This window comes from Mytilus edulis, chromosome 11, assembly GCF_963676685.1.
Source record: "Mytilus edulis chromosome 11, xbMytEdul2.2, whole genome shotgun sequence".
NCBI classification, from domain to species: Eukaryota; Metazoa; Mollusca; class Bivalvia; order Mytilida; family Mytilidae; genus Mytilus; species Mytilus edulis.
The window spans coordinates 41,044,363-41,063,003 of record NC_092354.1 but is presented as its reverse complement, the minus strand read 5'-3'; the positions used below and the strand labels follow the sequence as shown (position 1 = coordinate 41,063,003).

General features: G+C 34.5%; 1 pseudogene; it reads left to right on the top strand.

Moving 5' to 3' along the window:
- The first annotated feature begins 275 nt into the window (after positions 1–275).
- On the top strand, positions 276–1,555 carry LOC139494264 (uncharacterized; annotated as a pseudogene).
- Positions 1,556–18,641: the final 17,086 nt, after the last annotated feature.

The following is an 18,641-nucleotide window of genomic DNA, read 5'->3' as shown; positions in this document are numbered from 1 at the left end:
ACGTTACGAACCCTTGCAACAACTCTTTGAGGGGTCCGTAGGTGGCCTGTTGCAAGGCAAAATGTCTGTCCTTATCCAATATACCCTCATTTTCCAGTGGCAGTCCAAATTTCCTCGACCATTATCCCAGATGGCCTCTATTGTATCAACCTACCTATTGTATTTATTGTGAACTTGTTCTCGTCCTGAATATGCATGAAATATTTGCCACTGGACGTTAAGCAACCAACAATCAATCAATAAGACGGAATCATTTGTAATTGTACTGTTGAACGATGGAACAAGATTTACTTCTACTTCATACATCATTACAAGGACAACAAGCTCTTCTTGATGCTCAAGTTGCGCTTTTCTGCTTCAGGATACTAGTAAAAAGAAAACAAAGGAGACCCAGAACATGGTGGGTGCGTCCCTGGCTTACTCAGGAAAGAAGGCTTATGTTTGGCCACTATGATAGACTGATGCAGGAGTTGAGAATGGAGGATCAACAGTCGTTTTTCAACTTTCTGAGATGTTCGACGAAATATTGAATAGAGTAGGTCCCAGAATTCAAAGGAGAGATACCCGGCTTAGAAAAGCATTGGAACCAGGCCTGAAGCTCGCTGTCACTATACGACACTTATCTTCTGGGGATAAATATCCAACTCTACAATACGACTTTAGAGTTGCCCGAAATACAATTTCTATGTTTGTTCCCGAAGTCTGCCAAGCCATTGTAGACGAATATAAAGTCGAAGCAATTTCTTGTCCCACCACACAGCGCGAATGGCGTGATATTGTTGAAGAGTTCCAGCGAAAATGGAATGTTCAACATGCCTGTGGTGCTCTCGATGGCAAACATATAGCCATTAGATGTCCTTCAAATACAGGATCACTCTTTCATAATTACAAGGGATTTTTCTCAGTGGTTCTCCTTGCATTAGTTGACGCGGATTACAAGTTTTTGTGGATTGACATTGGTGGTTGTGGATCAATGTCTGATGCTCAGATCTACAACAATTCTGAACTTAAAGAGTGCTTGGAAGAAGAAACGATTGGCTTTCCAGACCCGGATCCAATGCCGAACGATGACAAAAATGTGCCATATTTCATTCTTGGAGATGACGCTTTTGGTTTGAGAACATATTTGATGAAGCCTTATTCTCAACGAGGCTTAACAGATGAACAATTGATAACTAATTACAGAATATCGAGAGGAAGACGTGTGGTTGAAAACGCATTTGGTATACTGGCCCAACGATGGCAATTATTACTTACCACCATGATGCAGCAGCCAAATGTAGTACGAAACATTGTCGAGTGTTGCGTTTGTCTGCACAATGTGATGAGACTACGATATCCAACACAACAGAACGCGCAACTTGACATGGAAAATGACCAGCATGACTTGATTCCGGGCTTATGGCGAGCGACCGCAAATATGTATGAAGTAAACATGGTAATTGGACCAAACAGAGACACCGTAGCTGCAAAGAAGCAAAGGGAATACCTTCGACTATATTTCAATAGTCAAGCTGGCTCAGTTCCTTTGCAAAACCGCATGATAAGTGCATAGTTGGTAACTGATGGAACAGTTTTGATTTATAAAGAATGTACACATGTATTACAAGGATATTTGAATTTTTGAATATATTATTATATTTATATATTTGGCTTTGTGTTACTTGTCCTACGGGAAACCTTGTCTAAAACAAAACTCGTATTCCAGAATTACAACTTGGCTTATCCTACCTTAAACGATCATTTTTAACTCTTCTGTTTTTTTCTTGTGGATAGAGTGTGGTCTCTCTGACACTTACCCCATATCTGTTCTTTTTCATATTTGGTAGATTTTCTGTCAACTGACGCTTCGTCTTAATTTCTGTCAAGGATACATTTAAATCTTTGAAACTTATACATGTATCGGTACAGGTAAAAAGTGTACGAGATCGAAAAACTGAATTTTAGATGAAAAAGAAAACTAATACATAGGATTGTTATCATAGGAAGTGAATCAGCACTTTCCGTAATATTGTAGTTTAAGAATCAAATTTATTAGCCTGCTAACAGTTAACAGCAGGATGTATTTGCATGATTGTTTATTGTGCGAGAATATCATAAAACTTTCAAGGTTTATTTTGAAGCCTATATTTGGTCACAATCAACAAGCACATTTGAATAAAAGTAGAAACTTAAGTTTGAAAAAAGTTTTCTGGGTGAAAGCACATACAAAAAACAGTTAACAATAACGACCCTCATTTTAGCTAGATGAACTGTAAATGTTTGATAAATCTGCATCTCAATCTCAAATAAGTGCCATCATTTATTTTTTCATAGGGTTGCCTCGTAAAAAAAAATATATATCACGAGAGACACAATAGAGGTTTTTTCTCTGTGATGTATTGTTTTCTGGTTGTCTCGCTTGTGAGAAAATTTTGGATGCTTGAAGTTTTTCTGCTACGTACAGTTTTGGTCAAAATATTAAATTTTATTATCAATCAAGTGACAGCTTTCATCCGATAATATGTAAAAAAGTATCTAACAAGTGATTACATTTAATTCAAAAATGCTGTAGCCCTCGTGCACAAAACAGTTTATGATTAAAGTTGCATTAGAATGAGTCATACACAGAGTTTCTACAGGTTAAATCAGTTTAATTGTCATATTTGAAAAAAGACCAGTCCATGGTTATAAGCACATTCCGTACCTTGAACAAATAACTAAAGTACATAACATATGTGATACTAGCAACATTAAACACATACCACGCTATAAACAAGTAACATGAGCTCACAGCTGTGATTACAACCCAAAAAGTAAATTGAAACCAAAACTTCTTTCAACACAATACGTTGCACCATAAAAAAAATCAGGTATTAGTAAGAAACTGTTCAGAGATGTCAGAGTCACTGATGTTGTACATTTGACAAACACTGCTCGACTCGCTAGACTTTGAAACCCCTCCTTGCAAAAAATTAGGATTCGATGTAGCGATCACGGAGGATGTTCGTGGCGGTGCCAGTTGCGTCAAAGGTTGCAGCTGCGTCAGTGGTTGCTGTCTTTGATGAGGAAATTGTTGAGACACCCAGTTGGCATCCTGTGACTGCCAGACGGAAACACTAGATGAAGGCTGACCTGGCCACTGCGACGGTTGAGGCTGCCACATAGCAGGACATCCCTGTGTCTGTCCCTGGAGAGACTGTTGTGGCTGTCTGGCAGTTGAGGGGATTGTTACTCCTGACTCCTTTATTTTTTTTAACTTATCGTTCTCGCCAATATAACGATAAAGAGTTGTGCTAATTTCCTGCTGAAATTGTCTCAAAATATCATTGTCGAAGTCATTAACGACAGACTTTATCCAGTCCACAAATGTATCTCGCTCTCTGTTAGAAAATGGCTTCATTCGTTCAAGAAGTTGATGATTAATGGCCATCATTTGTTGACTCCGTTCCTAAAGACCAGTCAGTAGAGACTCCTCTGTAAATTTATCTTTCTTGCTCTTGGAAGCTGCAACAGATTGGGGCATAGTTGTATCTGATGGCTTGAAGCTGCTTGTAGATGCAGAGTCGATAATTTCGTCTATGTTTTCTGTATCATCACCGAACATGGGCGTACCTTCTAATTTCCGCTTCATCTATATAAAACACCAAACAGAGATTAAGTACACAAACAAATGAGAGGATATAACATATAACACGTTTCATTTATTTTGGACGTTTTAGAGCTTTTACACAAGGATTGTAATTAATCCAATGTTTAAGGCCTTGTGGATATCTCTAAAATTTTTCGGTTTGTCTCGTGGGTGTACGGTCTCTCTGACAATTATCCCCTATATTTTCATTTTCATATCTAGTTCAGTATTGAACATTTCATGTTCATTTGTCAACCACGGTAATAAAAGGACGTACACATAGTGTACATGTATTCTCGCAATTCGAGAATATTGAGCAACATTACATATCAACTAAATTTTTTTGTACTTTACGTCTTAACCAATTCAACACATGCCTGTTGGCAATTTTGATGTAATTTGAAAAGAAATCGAGTTGTTTATTGACTATATTCGATTCGTTGTGAGACTTATAAATCTGTTACTGTGAAATTACTTTTATTCGTGGAAAACAATTTCAGTGGCTTGTTAAATATCATGGATTCGTGGGTTTTTTAATTTGTGGTTTCAAATAAATTTCAGTATTAGTCATCATCCTATGGAAAGAGCGAATCGAGAACGGTCATTTCTACTATAGCATTAGTATTGCGACTCATCGAGTAGTCATTTCTACCATAAACACGCGAATCGAGACAGGTCATTTGTACTATAATCACAAATGAATTATAGTAGAAATGACCTTTCTATATAAATTAACTATATCGCTAATTGTGTTTCAAGTAGAAATTAAATTTATCGATTCGCACTTTCCATAGGGTTGTCAGAGAAAATAAGAAATTCGTTTGGTAATGGATTTCGTGGTTTAAGCTAACTGCGGAATCAACGAAAATTGGTTCCCAATGAACAATAGCAGATCATGGTACTTTTACAGTATTTAAAGAGAGGGAAAAATTTGAAACAAAAACAAAAGAATATACCATAGTCGCAAGATGTACTGATAGTCAAGGAACAATAAATAAGACTTTTTGGGTTAATACGGGACCTACCATTCAACTTGCAAGGCAGTGTGGGACATTTTTTACGAAGAGCAAATTATTGTTTCCATAAACTTTACATTATGCTATAATGTGTAAATATTTATTTTTTCTGTCTTTCTGAGCCAAACTTCTTTTAAAACTTCAGTATCAAATTATTTTTTAAGTAAAGACATTGTTTCTACCTTACCCCTTCAATGACTTTGATTGTCTTTGATATATATTATATTTTTCTCGTATACTTACGCTGACAATTGTTTTCTTCTGAACCTCATAGATATGTGGCCTCAAAAACTCAAAATTTCTTAGCACCCAGTCGTCCCTCTCAGTTTTTTCACCATCACCGGAACCAGATCGTAACTTCTTGAGCTTTCCATATCTACTTCTCAAACTAGAATACCATATCTTCAAAACATCGACAGATTTTCCCATCTCAACTGCTTTATCCCGCCAAAGTTTTTCTTTTTTCGCCGTATCTTTATATAAATTTAACTTCTTATTATACAAAACTGGGTTGGCCTCTAACCACTCGATCATACTTTGCTCCTCTTCTGGTGAGAAATCAATAACTGGTTTCGATTTTTTACTTGCCTTAGGAGCATCAGTACTAGCAAAGTCTGACTGAACTGACTGGGTATCATCTTCACTATGTCCCCCCTCTAAGTCATTTTGTGCATGAATTGTTGGTTCTTCCTCGGGTGTTGCTTCTTTTTCAGCAATGTCTCGCTGATTACATGCGGGTGTACTCCTACAAACTCCCCTTTTACTCTTTCTTCCGCGACCTCTAGCTGGCATGTTGCTGAATGAAATAAAAAATGCCCGTGAATTTTTCTGTTTTGTATGGAGTAGTTAAGACGTAACTAGAACCTACAGAGGTCGTTCTGCAAACTTTATGGACGTTGTAAGGACGTGGTAGGAACGTAGTGAAAACCTTATGGTCGTAGTAAGAACGTAGTGAACACCTGATGGTCGTAGTAAGAACGTAGTGAACACCTGATGGAAGTTATATAGACTTGACACGAACCTAATAAACACTTGTTGAACGTGGTGCGGTCTTTGTAAGGACGTAGAAGGGTCGTGTTAGAGACCGAATAACGGTATTATCAATCGAATTTGAGCAAGTTTCTACTACGTTTAAAAAAAAAATTAAGACGTAGTGGAAACTTCAGTGTGACGGGGGTATAAGATATATTTTGCTTTTGGAACAATTTTTAATTTTTTTAAGATTTGCGATAAATTTGAATTTTCGGGAAATATTGCGCATCTACCCTCGAATTTTTTGTTTGATTTGGAAATAATGTATCATGTTCCATAAAGTTCATATGATCTTTTGGAAAATTTTATGGTACAAGAATTAGAAAATGGCTTTTTCTTTAGTAATCGCAAAAATTGGAATGTTTATTCATGACCTTTGACCTTGATTTAACAGAAAATGCACCGTACGATTTTTTTACGACCGGGCAAAACAGAAAGTACAGATTATTAGCTTTCGAATGATATATAATACAGCCGTATGTTAGGTGGGTGCATTAAAGTCGTTAACTAAGCGTCTTTTTGAAATAAGTCACTCGCCTATAAATATTGCTTTATTGATTCTTCGGAATCATATCTTGCACCGCATCACTTGAATTATCAACAGCAATCAGATTTCATTGCCGATATCAAGAAACCTGCCATTTCTAGCTCCTCGACTTCCGCATTTTGTTCATCACTTCCCCTATTTATGGACACATCTAGGCTAATTTTTTGCACCACGGTCAACTTGTCGGCATTTCGGTTTATGTTTGCTCTTCTACATTTTTTATGTGCACAAAAGCAAACGATACTGCAACTGATAGTGAGTAAAATGCCAGCTCTAAACGATACAAAAATGAAAATGTTTTCTTTCGTTCATTACATCTACAAAATAAAAAATAATTTTATAAAGCAATTTGATTGATTGATTGATTGATTGTTGGTTGCTTAACGTCCAGTGGCAAATATTTCATGCATATTCAGGACGAGAACAAGTTCACAATAAATACAATAGGTAGGTTGATATAATAGAGGCCATCTGGGATGATGGTCGGATAAATTTGGACTGCCACCGGAAAAGGAGGGTATAGTGGATAGGGACAGAAATTTTGCTTTGCAACAGGCCACCTACGGACCCCTCAAAGAGTTGTTGCAAGGGTTCTTAACGTGCAAAGAGCGTGGCACTCCCTTTACACGAGGCATCGGATTTAACGTCCCCCTTCTGACCGGACGTGACTGCGAACTTGATACATCCCACACAGCCAAACGGATGCCCCACTTCGGCAAGCGTTTTACTGCCGGTCGGGAGAAGACCAAGTGACCATATTTCAATACCCCAGTCACCCTTGGGGTGCAATTTGATTGAAATATATAATTTAATTAGCTACGTATATTAATATTGACGGCATCAAAGCCACTACACCGTAAACACATATTTCATTATGCTTTACTGTTACTGTAAAAACATTGATCGTTTAGACCCATTATCTTAATTAGTTGGTTTACGGACAACTGCTATGAAAAGTCAGGATCCAATGAGGTAAAAATAGCAATATTAAATTTTATTTTAAATATAACTGTTCAGAAAATGAGTCGGAAGGAAGTTTTTAAAAAACAATCTGTACGTTACTAATGGAAATTTTAACTTTATGCAACCCTACCACAACACACTGCCACTCTGTCCTTTTCTATTCATATGGAATTCTTGAACTTTGCAGGCGTCAGAGAAATGTCCTTATTTAAGAAGTTGAAACATTTTTAGCACGAGTCTAAGGCTGTATGATCCCTATGTATGATATCCTTTGTGAATGGTTTGCAGGTAAAAGTTTTGCTTGTCGTTGTTTCTTTGTTGCTGTATAAAGGAAGTGAATTTGAATTGTTTACTGCTTTCTTAAACTCTCTATCCATTGTATACATGGGTGTATCCTGATTACTCGGTATGTTGTTATCTTTTTCAATGTCCATTATATCTTTAACATAATGTTCAACAGGGGCCTCGGTTCCACATTTTTGTTTCCCCACGATTCCATTTAGTATTTTCATACGTACATGCTACACATGTCAAATTGTTTCTAACTGCATGCTCAATTTCCCCCAAAACCACCACAACATGATTACAGGTTTCTCGTTTTTTTTTTTTTTTTTTATTTTATATAGATTAGACCGTTGGTTTTCCCGTTTGAATGGTTTTACACTAGTAATTTTGGGGCCCTTTATAGCTTGTTGTTCGGTGCGAGCCAAGGCTCCGTGTTGAAGGCCGTACATTGACCTATAATGGTTTGCTTTTTTAAAATTGTTATATGGATGGAGAGTTGTCTAATTGGCACTCACACCACATCTTCCTATATCTATCTAGGTATAGCCTTTTAATTTAAGGTTTCATCTAATACAGTAATCCAAAAAGTGGCTAAATTAACTGAAAAATATACATAGAAAAAAATTAATAAAGCTGTAGTTGGTTCAATGTCACTACTAACACAATTGATAATACATATTAGCAAATTATCTTGATCAATTTAATGTAACATCATATACAATTATTTAAAAATTGACAAATTTGCAGTAAAATGTGCAAAAAATATCAATAAAGGTAACATCTGGATAAATATCCAAAAAGTAGAAAATTTTACTGAGAAAAATTTGCATTTTTTTCAATAAAGCTATGGTTTGTTTAAATTTACCTCTTATACTATTGCACCCCAACGGGGACTGGGGAATAGAAATATGGTCACTTGGTCTTCTCCCGACCGGCAGTAAAACGCTTGCCGAATTGGGGCGTCCGTTTGGCTGTGCGGGATGTATCAAGTTCGCAGTCACGTCCTGTCAGAAGGGGACGTCAAATCCGATGCCTCGTGTAAAGGGAGTGCCACGCTCTTTGCACGTTAAGAACCCTTGCAACAACTCTTTGAGGGTTTCCGTAGGTGGCCTGTTGCAAGGCAAAATTTCTGTCCCTATCCAATATACCCTAATTCTCCAGTGGCAGTCCAAATTTTCCCGACCATCATCCCAAATGGCCTCTATTGTATCAACCTACCTATTGTATTTATTGTGAACTTGTTCTCGTCCTGATTATGCATGAGATATTTGCCACTGGACGTTAAGCAACCATCAATCAATCTTATACTATTGTTAATACATATTAGAAAACTATCTTGATTAAATAAACGATTTAAGGTAATATTAAATACAATTATCAAAAAAAATCACAAAGTTACAGTCAAATGTGGAAAAATTATCAATACACCGATGGTAGGTTAAGTGTACATTCTTTACTAATATTTAAAAAAAAATGGTCGATTTAAGGGTTAATCTAATACAGTAATCCAAAAAGAGGCTTAACTGAAATATATATATAAAAAAAATAAAGCTGTAGTTGGTTCATGTTTACTTTTGATACAAACGACCGATTTAATGGAACATCATATAAAATTATCAAAAAAGTGATCAAATAAAATTATTAAAAAAGTGATCAAATTTACAGTGAAAGTAGAAAAATTATACCTAAACCGGCGACAGGTTTGGTGTTAAATTCTATAAAATTATTTTGAGAATGTATTCGATTAAAGGATGCATATGAATGAATTATCCCAAAGTGGCAAAATTTACAAAATGTTTCTATTTTTTTACAATAAAGCTGTGGTTGGTTCAAGTTAACTTGTAATACAATTGTATTAAAAGTAAAATTGAACTAACAACAGCTTAAATGAATATATATATATATTTATATATATATATTTTTTAGGTAATTTAGCCAGTTTCTGTTTGATTGTATTGGATGAAACCTTAAATCGACCAATTTTTATTGAATATTTGTATTAAATGTACACTAAACCTGCCACCTTCGGTGTATTGTAAATTTTTCAATTTTTTTGATAATTGTTAATTATAATCCATAGAATTTTTTAATAATTTGCCAAAATGTTGTTTATATCATTCTTTAAAAAAAAAAAATGGGTCACTGGGCTTATTCTCAAGCAGCATTGTTTTCAAAATTGACAGATTTTGTTAAGAGCCAGTCTGTGACGACGACGCAGACGACATCATACCATTATACAATCCCTCAACAATGAGTAAACCCCATGCCGTATACTAGTACATGGTATAGACATTGTATAAAGGAAGAAAAAATGTATTAATAAAAGAAAATCAATCAATCAATCAATTGAATATAATATAACTGACACATTATGTCTTGCCCGTCCAAGAAAAGAATAAACTAATGTGTATTTGCATTCTATCATGCATTTAATATTTTTATTAAGTCCATTGACAATGGAACAGTGACGTTATCTAGAGAGTTTTCCAATTGCATAATAGTAAGAGGATTTTTTCACCTACCTTCATTAAGTATATTTAAGACTTAAATCAAATACTGAATATCACTTTTTTGTTGCTATTAAACCTGTTTGTTCAATATTCAAGTAATGATCTCATGTGTTTATGAACCTTGTAGTATCCAATTGAATTTTAACAAACTAAATTGTTGTTTGTAGCAAACGGAAAAGTTGATTGAGTCTTGGTTGCTTAACGTCTAGTGGCAAATATTTCATGCATGTTCAGGACAAGAGCAAGTTAACAACAAATACAATAGGTAGGTAGTAGTAAACGATTCCATCCGGAATGATGGTCGGAGAAATTTCGACTGCCACTGGAAATATAAGGGTAAATTGGATAGGGATATAAATTTTGCCTAGCCACCTACGGACCCCTCAAACAGTTGTTGCGAGGGTTATAAACGTACAAAGAGACTGGCACTCTACTTACACGAGGCATCGGATTTAACGTCCCAATTCTGAGACCAAGTGACCATATTTCTATTCCCCAGTCAACCTTTGAAGGGGGATCAGTTGAACTGATGCACTTAGAAACGTGTATACATAAGGAAAATAGAAGACACAGAAAAAGGTGAAAGAAAGATTTAACTCGTATAGTTAAAGGTAGACAAAACTAGTAAAACCAAAAAAAAAATCAACAAGAGAAATAATCAACATAACAGCTGCTTTACCACCATCTACAAGAGGTTAGATCTCTGACTGATTCAACTGAGGAAAATAGAAACATGTAAAAGGTACACATTAGAAATAGCAGAAGACTTGGAAATATAAAAGAGAAAAAAAAGCTTGAAGACTAAATGAAAGACGTTATTAAAAACGTGACAGATGATACTAGGCCTGCCGAGCTTAAATTTATCAATATAAATGTAACGGATAAAAATTTGGTTATTGGAAGATTAAACTTTCAATTGAAGAGGTGAAATCTCTTGAAACATTCAAGTCTTTCAAACTGTAAAATGAACAATTATAGATTTCAGTAAAATTCAAAGCGCACCTTTAGTAAAGGCAAGTTTTGTGACATAAGGCACATGTATGGGCTCCATATCAATTACCATACATAATGTGAGAAACACGAAATATTGTGAAAGGGTTATGCAGTACCCTTGTGAATCCACCCATAGTGCTATAGGATCATTGGGGCGACTTTTACAGATAATTCTCAGGTTCCCTTTTACTGCTGTAAGCCGGAATCTGGTATGGAAAGAATCATGCAAGAACTTACTAAATTATGAATTTGAGAACGATTAAAATGTTATTTCTAATTAACGTGTCCTGCTTTATTTTCTAACATAACATTTACACTGTTATTATGTAGATTTCTTGTAAGCCTATGGCATTTCAAGAAAAGTATAATCAAGCAGAGCGTATCCATCAAGCGAAATAGAAAGCGTACAATTTCAAAATTGATCCATCGCCTTCCTCAGTTATCCGAAATATAATTAGCTTAATTTAAAACATGTTTATAATGAAAATAGTTCCAAGAAAGCTTATTGTTGAGGAGTAACTGAAGGGCTCGACATGACCAGTCGATTGATCTACCTCCCGTTTTGATGATATCGGAGCCAAAGCAGCTTATTGGACTATAGTCTCGTCCGTCCAGGTATTTTCTTACCGTAGGCAGTGTGGCTATATCCCAAGTCCGCAAGGATCTCGTTAACCACCGACACGGGTAGCAACCTACGGCCAACGGAGAGCCCATTTTATTCAAAACATTGGGCAACTCGTACGATGTTCGGATTACTTTAGTCTGGGGTCTACCTATCGACCGGTCCTGCATGGGTAACCCCTGTTCCAGCTGGCATAACTCTTGGGGTCACTGAGACACGCAAGCCCCCAGACCACGGCAATGATAGCAAATTATTAGTTGCAACTATGGATTTGCCTGCACGAGCTGAAGTTCTTAATATGACTCAGTGCATTGCTGAATATTCCTGTATTTTTGCCTATACCTCGAAGTTGTAGTTAGATCAAGAAAGGGACATTGTCGTTGTTTTCCATATAGAAATAAACCAATGAACCTGTAAGGATTATGTACGAAATTGTTGGGTATGTGGTTCAGCAGGTTGCTTATCGTCATTTTCTTTGCTCAAAGAGACAGACATGTGAAAAATTCATCAAATAATACACCTCCATAACAACAAAATGCGTGACCGTCCTAGTGATGATACCCTCAAATTATATACGATTCGATTTCGCATGTAGAAGAGTATGTGTATGCATAAAGCATTACAATCTTGAACAGAAGGTAAAAAGTTTCAACAAACTTGCCACAATTCAATACATACAAAATTACATATGACACAACATAGAAATGTAAAAAAATAAGCAACACAAATCCCACTAAAAGTTGGGAATGATCTCGTGTGCTCCGGAAGGGTAAGCAGATCCTGCTCCACATGTGGTTTAATTACAGAGTTTGAAAAACAAAAGCAAAGAAGGCAATAAAGACGAGGCGCTCAATTACTTTCAATATGCAATCTAGGGTCAGGTTGCCATTTTATTTGTTGAACTAGATTAGAGCAAATACCTGCTCCTACAAGAATTTACTAAAACAGACAAATACATAATGAGATTTAAAAAAAAAAACATCAGCATATTCCTACAAATTGTTGTCGACGTGCAAGTATTAAACTTAGCTATTAGTTATGTAGTTATACTTGCTCCATGATACACTGACTGACAACATTTTGTCTAATAACTGTAACGATCTTTCAACGAAAATCTTACATAACCGAAGGTTTGATGAATCATTTAAACAAGAACTGCAACACAGGTAAATGAAAATAATTTTGTTGTCATCGGTATAGAATAGATTTTTAGCTCACCTGGCCTAAAAGGCCATGTGAGCTTTTCTCATCACTTGGCGTCCGTCGTCGTCGACGTCGTCGTCGTCGTCGTCGTCTGTCGTCGTTAACAATTTTTCAAACATCTTCTCCTCTGAAACTACTGAATGGATTTGAATGAAACTTAGCATGATTGTTCCTTAGTATATCCTGCACAAAATGTGCGCTTCGATTTTTGATCCGTCAAAAAACATGGCCGCCGTTACTTAAAATAGAACATAGGGGTCTAATGCAGTTTTTGGCTTATATCTCAAAAACGAAAGCATTTAGAGCAAATCTGACATGGGGTAAAAATGTTCATTAGGTCAAGATCTATCAGCCCTAAAATTTTCAGATGAATCAAACAAACCATTGTTGGGTTGCTGCCACTTATTTGGTAATTTTAAGGAAATTTTGCAGTTTTTGGTCATTATCTTGAATATTATTATAGATAAAGATAAACTGTAAACAGCAAAAATGATCAGCAAAGTAAGATCTACAAATAAGTTAATATGACCAAAATTGTCAATTGACCCCTTAAGGGGTTATTGTCCTTTAATGACAATTTTTCACCTTTTGTTCATCATATTTGCTAACTTTAAAAAATCTTCTCCTCTGAAACTACTGAATGGATTTGGTTAAAACTTAGCATGATTGTTCCTTAGATTATCCTGCACAAAGTGTGTGCTTTGATTTTTGATCCGTCAAAAAACATGGCCGCCGTTACTTAAAATAGAACATAGGGGTCAAATGCAGTTTTTGGCTTATATCTCAAAAACGAAAGCATTTACAGCAATCTGACATGGGGTAAAAATGTTCATTAGGTCAATACCTATCAGCCCTGAAATTTTCAGATGAATCAAACAACCAATTGTTGGGTTGCTGCCACTTTATTGGTAATTTTAAGGAAATTTTGCAGTTTTTGGTCATTATCTTGAATATTATTATAGATAAAGATAAACTGTAAACAGCAAAAATGTTAAGCAAAGTAAGATCTACAAATAAGTTAATATGACCAAAATTGTCAATTGACCCCTTAAGGGGTTATTGTCCTTTAATGACAATTTTTTTCACAATTTGTTCATCATATTTGCTAACTTTAAAAAATCTTTTCGTCTAAAACCAATCAAACAAATTCAACCAAACTTCAACTGAATGATCAGTAGGGTGTATAAAATAAAGTTTGTGTTTAATTTTCTATTTTGTCTAAAAACATGGCCGTCATGGCTAAAAATAGAACACAGGGTAAAATGCAGTTTTTGGCTTATATCTAAAAAACTCCAGCATTTAGAGCAAATAAGACTAGAAGTTACATTATTTATTAGGTCAAGGTGTACCTGTCCTGAAATTTTTAGTCGAATTGGGTAACTGGTTTTTCAGGTATAATGCCCCTGAATTATTTAAAGATTTTAAAGAAATTTTGCAGTTTTTGGTTATTATCTTGAATATTATTATAGATACAGATAAACTGTTACTAGCAAAAATGTTAAGCAAAGTGAGATCTACAAATAAGTCAATTTGACCAAAATTGTCAGTTGACCCCTTTTCACAATTTGTTCATCATGTTGACTTACTTTCTTCTCCTTTGAAACTGCTGTATCAATTTAATTTGGCCAGCAAGAGGACAAAAAAAAATTCTGACTTAGGACGTTTACCATAAAAAATAATGTTAAATATGCAAAAAAAATAATTTGTTGTGCTACTTCCAAAAAATAAAAAATATTCTGACCAGAAAAAAAACCATGCCCCCCTACAAGTTAAATGGTCCATGCCTTACTGTTATTAATGAAATAATTTAACTGTTTTGCTGTTATTGGAGCCCCCTTGCCCCTTCTCAGCAGTGGAATAAATCCAAATCATGAATGAAGAAATTCGAAAGAATAACAATTTAATAATGTAACAATAACAATTTTATTGTTAAAATTCTTTAATTGTAACTATAATGTAAGAAAAATAACGTCCTGCCGCTCTTCTTGTATGCATATTATATTAGAAGGAAACGTGTATACATGGTAGAACTTGTATTTCTCTCCGACGCTCTCGGACGCGTCCGGGTTGTTTTTAGTGTGACCGACCGGAAACAGTCTTTCCGTAAGTTGATGGTAAGAAAATATTACTGCATTCAGCCTCTTGAAAATATTTCCCTTAATAGTAGTGTTGTTGTTCATCCAGCATTGTTGGTATTGTTTCTCCATCGATCTATAAAGACTTTTTGTTACGATTTTCACCGCTAGTTCTCTTATATTCAGGAAAAATAATTAAAACATTGGAAGCACGCGTGTACGTTATTTTTTTTTTATATCTCTGTCAGATGTCATTTGGTTTGCATTTCCTGGACAAGACGTTCGCAAATATGATTTTATTGTTCTTGATAAAATAAGCGTACTCAAGCTCATGAAACAAGTGCTCAGACTATACAGTATTTGGACAAGATTGAGTTCCCACTCAAAAAATGTCCTATCATTTCAACCAAAATCGATGTTTTTAAAAAAAATATTGCCAAGTAAATCTTCAATTTTTATGCCCCACCTACGATAGTAGAGGGGCATTATGTTTTCTAGATGTGCGTCCGTTCCTTTGTCCGTCCGTCTGTTCGTTCGTCTGTCTGTCCCTCTTTAGGTTTAAGTTTTTGGTCAAGGTAGTTTTTGATGAAGTTGAAGTCCGATCAACTTGAAACTTAATGCACATGTTCCTTATGATATGATCTTTCTAATAATACAGCCAAATTAAACTTTTGACCACAATTTCACGGTCCACTGAACATAGAAAATGAAAGTGCATGTTTCAGGTTAAAGTTTTTGGTCAAGTTCAATCAACTTGAAACTTAGTACACATGTTCTCTATAATATTATCTTTCTAATTTTTAATGCCTAATTATATTTTTTTATCCAATTCCACGGTCCATTGAACATGAAAAATGATAGTGCCAGTGGGGCATCCATGTACTTTGGACACATTCTTAGTTTTTTCACAAATACAAGCGCTATAGTAAATGATTATCCATACATAAATTGAATTGATAAGAATAAAATCACCACAATTCAAAATTTTATGCCAAAATTATATTACACAATGCACTATACATGTATGTTAGTTTTGGGATTTCTCTAGAAATAGAAATAAGAGCAATATGGTGTATATCTGTATTTTTATGCAGTTCGTGTACATTTACAAGAAATAGAAATAAGAGCAATATGGAGTATATCTGTATTTTTATGCAGTTCGTGTACATTTACAAGAAATAGAAATAAGAGCAATATGGAGTATATCTGTATTTTTATGCAGTTCATGTACATTTACAATGTAGTGCCAGTGTTCTCCCCAGAAATTTTGGATAGCATCACATTTTGCGTAAATAAAAATAACTATTTTTTTAATTTCGTTTGTCGCGTCGCGTTGATGCTCTATTTCCTTCATATGTTTTAGTTTATATTGTTCAATTCATAACTGAGAATACAATTAAACTATAACCACAAAAACAGTTGGTTCAGATTATGTTTTCTTTATTCATTTATAGTTACAGAATTATTTTTTTCCTCTTGTGCCAAATAAAAATAAATATGTGGTTTCAGTTACCTAACAATAAGTCAAATGAATGAATGGTTCATTATAGATCAACCTGTATATATACAAAACTAAATATCTAGTACTGAGATCTAGTACACAAAATTAACTATTTTTTATAGTATATCAAGTAAAGATAAAGTAGCAAAAGTAGCAAAAAAAAAAATCAATTTAAATTTTTTTTTTTATCATGTTTATGAAATTCATTGTTTCATGGCACTTAATGAATTAGTTCCAGTTGTTTCTTATTTTTACATTAAAATGATATGTATTTTTAACAAAGTTATCTAACAAATAGTCTGTTAAAGCATAGTTTTCTCTCTTGGTATATTTTTTCTATCTACTGTCCATCTGTTGTCATTATCGTGAAAATGCGGATTTTTGTCATATCTGGTCCGGTTCTGATCCGTAGTTTACACAAAAATGTGCAATGGCGGCCGTAGAAAAATTTACGAAAAATGAGTCCGAGAATAAACATTGTTGACAAGAGATTGTGAATGAATAAGACGCTTTTAATGCATTAAATGGATTAAACATAAACTTAAGCCAATTATGATAACTTTTTAAAGAAGTATTAAACTTATTTTAGCTCTAAACCAAAATTCTCGCTCTCGTATTACCGGAATAGAAAGAAAGTAATTTTTGGAGAGTTTCACAAATAAACGACCTTTTAAAAAAAAAAAAAAAATCGTTTCAATCTTTGAAGTTTCGTAATACAAAACGTAGGTTTCTAATTGTTTTGTGATTGCATTTTTCCATGTCGAAATTGGTTATTGCAGACACGTGGTATTAGTCATGTCACAATTGTCAGCTTGGGATATTCGCATCCAAACAGTTATCACCCTGAGGGCAATTAACACCTAGCTATTTAATCTCTTAATTGCCTTTAGTGTCCGACTTAAAGGGATTACAATTAAAGGTGATATAATTTTTATGATCATAATCGATAATAGATGAAAGTTCAAAATTGAGGACAAGTAAAGTAGCATCTTCAAAATAATTATAGCGTCGCGGGAATAATTATAGCGTCGCGGGAATTATTATAGCATCACGGTGAAAAAATATAGCGTCGCGGTACCGCGACGCTAAAACGGCCTGGGGAGAACACTGAGTGCATGTTTTTAAAGGCAGCTTTCCTTTAATGGTATCTAGGCTCCAGCGATTTTGTTTGCTTCATGGGGGGTATAATGAGTTAAGGCAAATTATCCTACTTCTGAATGTTATATGCATTGTTTTTAATTTTAATTAATTGCAACCAAGTCTTATAAAACAAACTGTGTTATGTTTTATTTTTAAATTGTTTGATAAAGCTGCATTTTGCATTAAAAAGTTCCAAAATGTAATCAGAACACAATAACTTAGTTATTTGTAGTGCAACATTACAAAAATAGTAGTTCCGACTGGTCAAAATCAACTCGAGATTTCATATGTATTAGAGTTGTTTTAGGTACAGCACTTGAAATCTAGAGTGGCTAAAAGACCTTGCCAATTGTTTGTATACATGATATAGTGATGTAAAGTTGTTGTATATAAGATATGATAGAAATCATACTGTTCACAGAAATTCGTCATTTTGTCCATTGCCAAATCTTGTTGGTTATTAGATAATCTATTTATTCTAGGTCTTTTAAAAGTTTTATAGACTGAATGAATACAATATTCAGTGTTGTACAAATTTAACCCAAAAGAAACATTTGCATTTGATATTTTTCCAAGCTCTTGTATATATGCCTGATAACGATTACTAAGGCGCATTAATGATCTTGTAGAAAGAATCAGAATGAACATCTGATTAAGTAAGAAACGACTTTGGCCAGAGTTTATTATGTGTAAATGTAAAAAGTAGATAATTCAGCGCCGTAAGTGTCTTCTATTTTTATATATATATCAAAACACTTCAAGTTCATAACATTAAAGGATAATCCTAAATATTTTATTAAACTGAAACAAGAGTGCATTTCGAAAAAAATAACACTTGCTCAAAGAAAAAATTGTAATTTATACAAAAAATATTTACCAACATGAAGTACACATGTGAGTATTATTTCAGTCTGTATTAGAAGTCTTAGGTGCATGATGATTGATTACATGTATACTGTTAGTGTCAAAGTTACAGATGCTCCTAGCTTCAACAAAAACAGAGTTCATTAAAGCGATAAATAACAAATCAGTTTCTTGTTTCCACATGCAACAGAATTCCAACTTGAGGATGCCTATGTTCGAAAGTTCTCTTGTTCATTTGATGATTTTTACACATTCTTTTGTGATTTCGCAGTCATTCAAG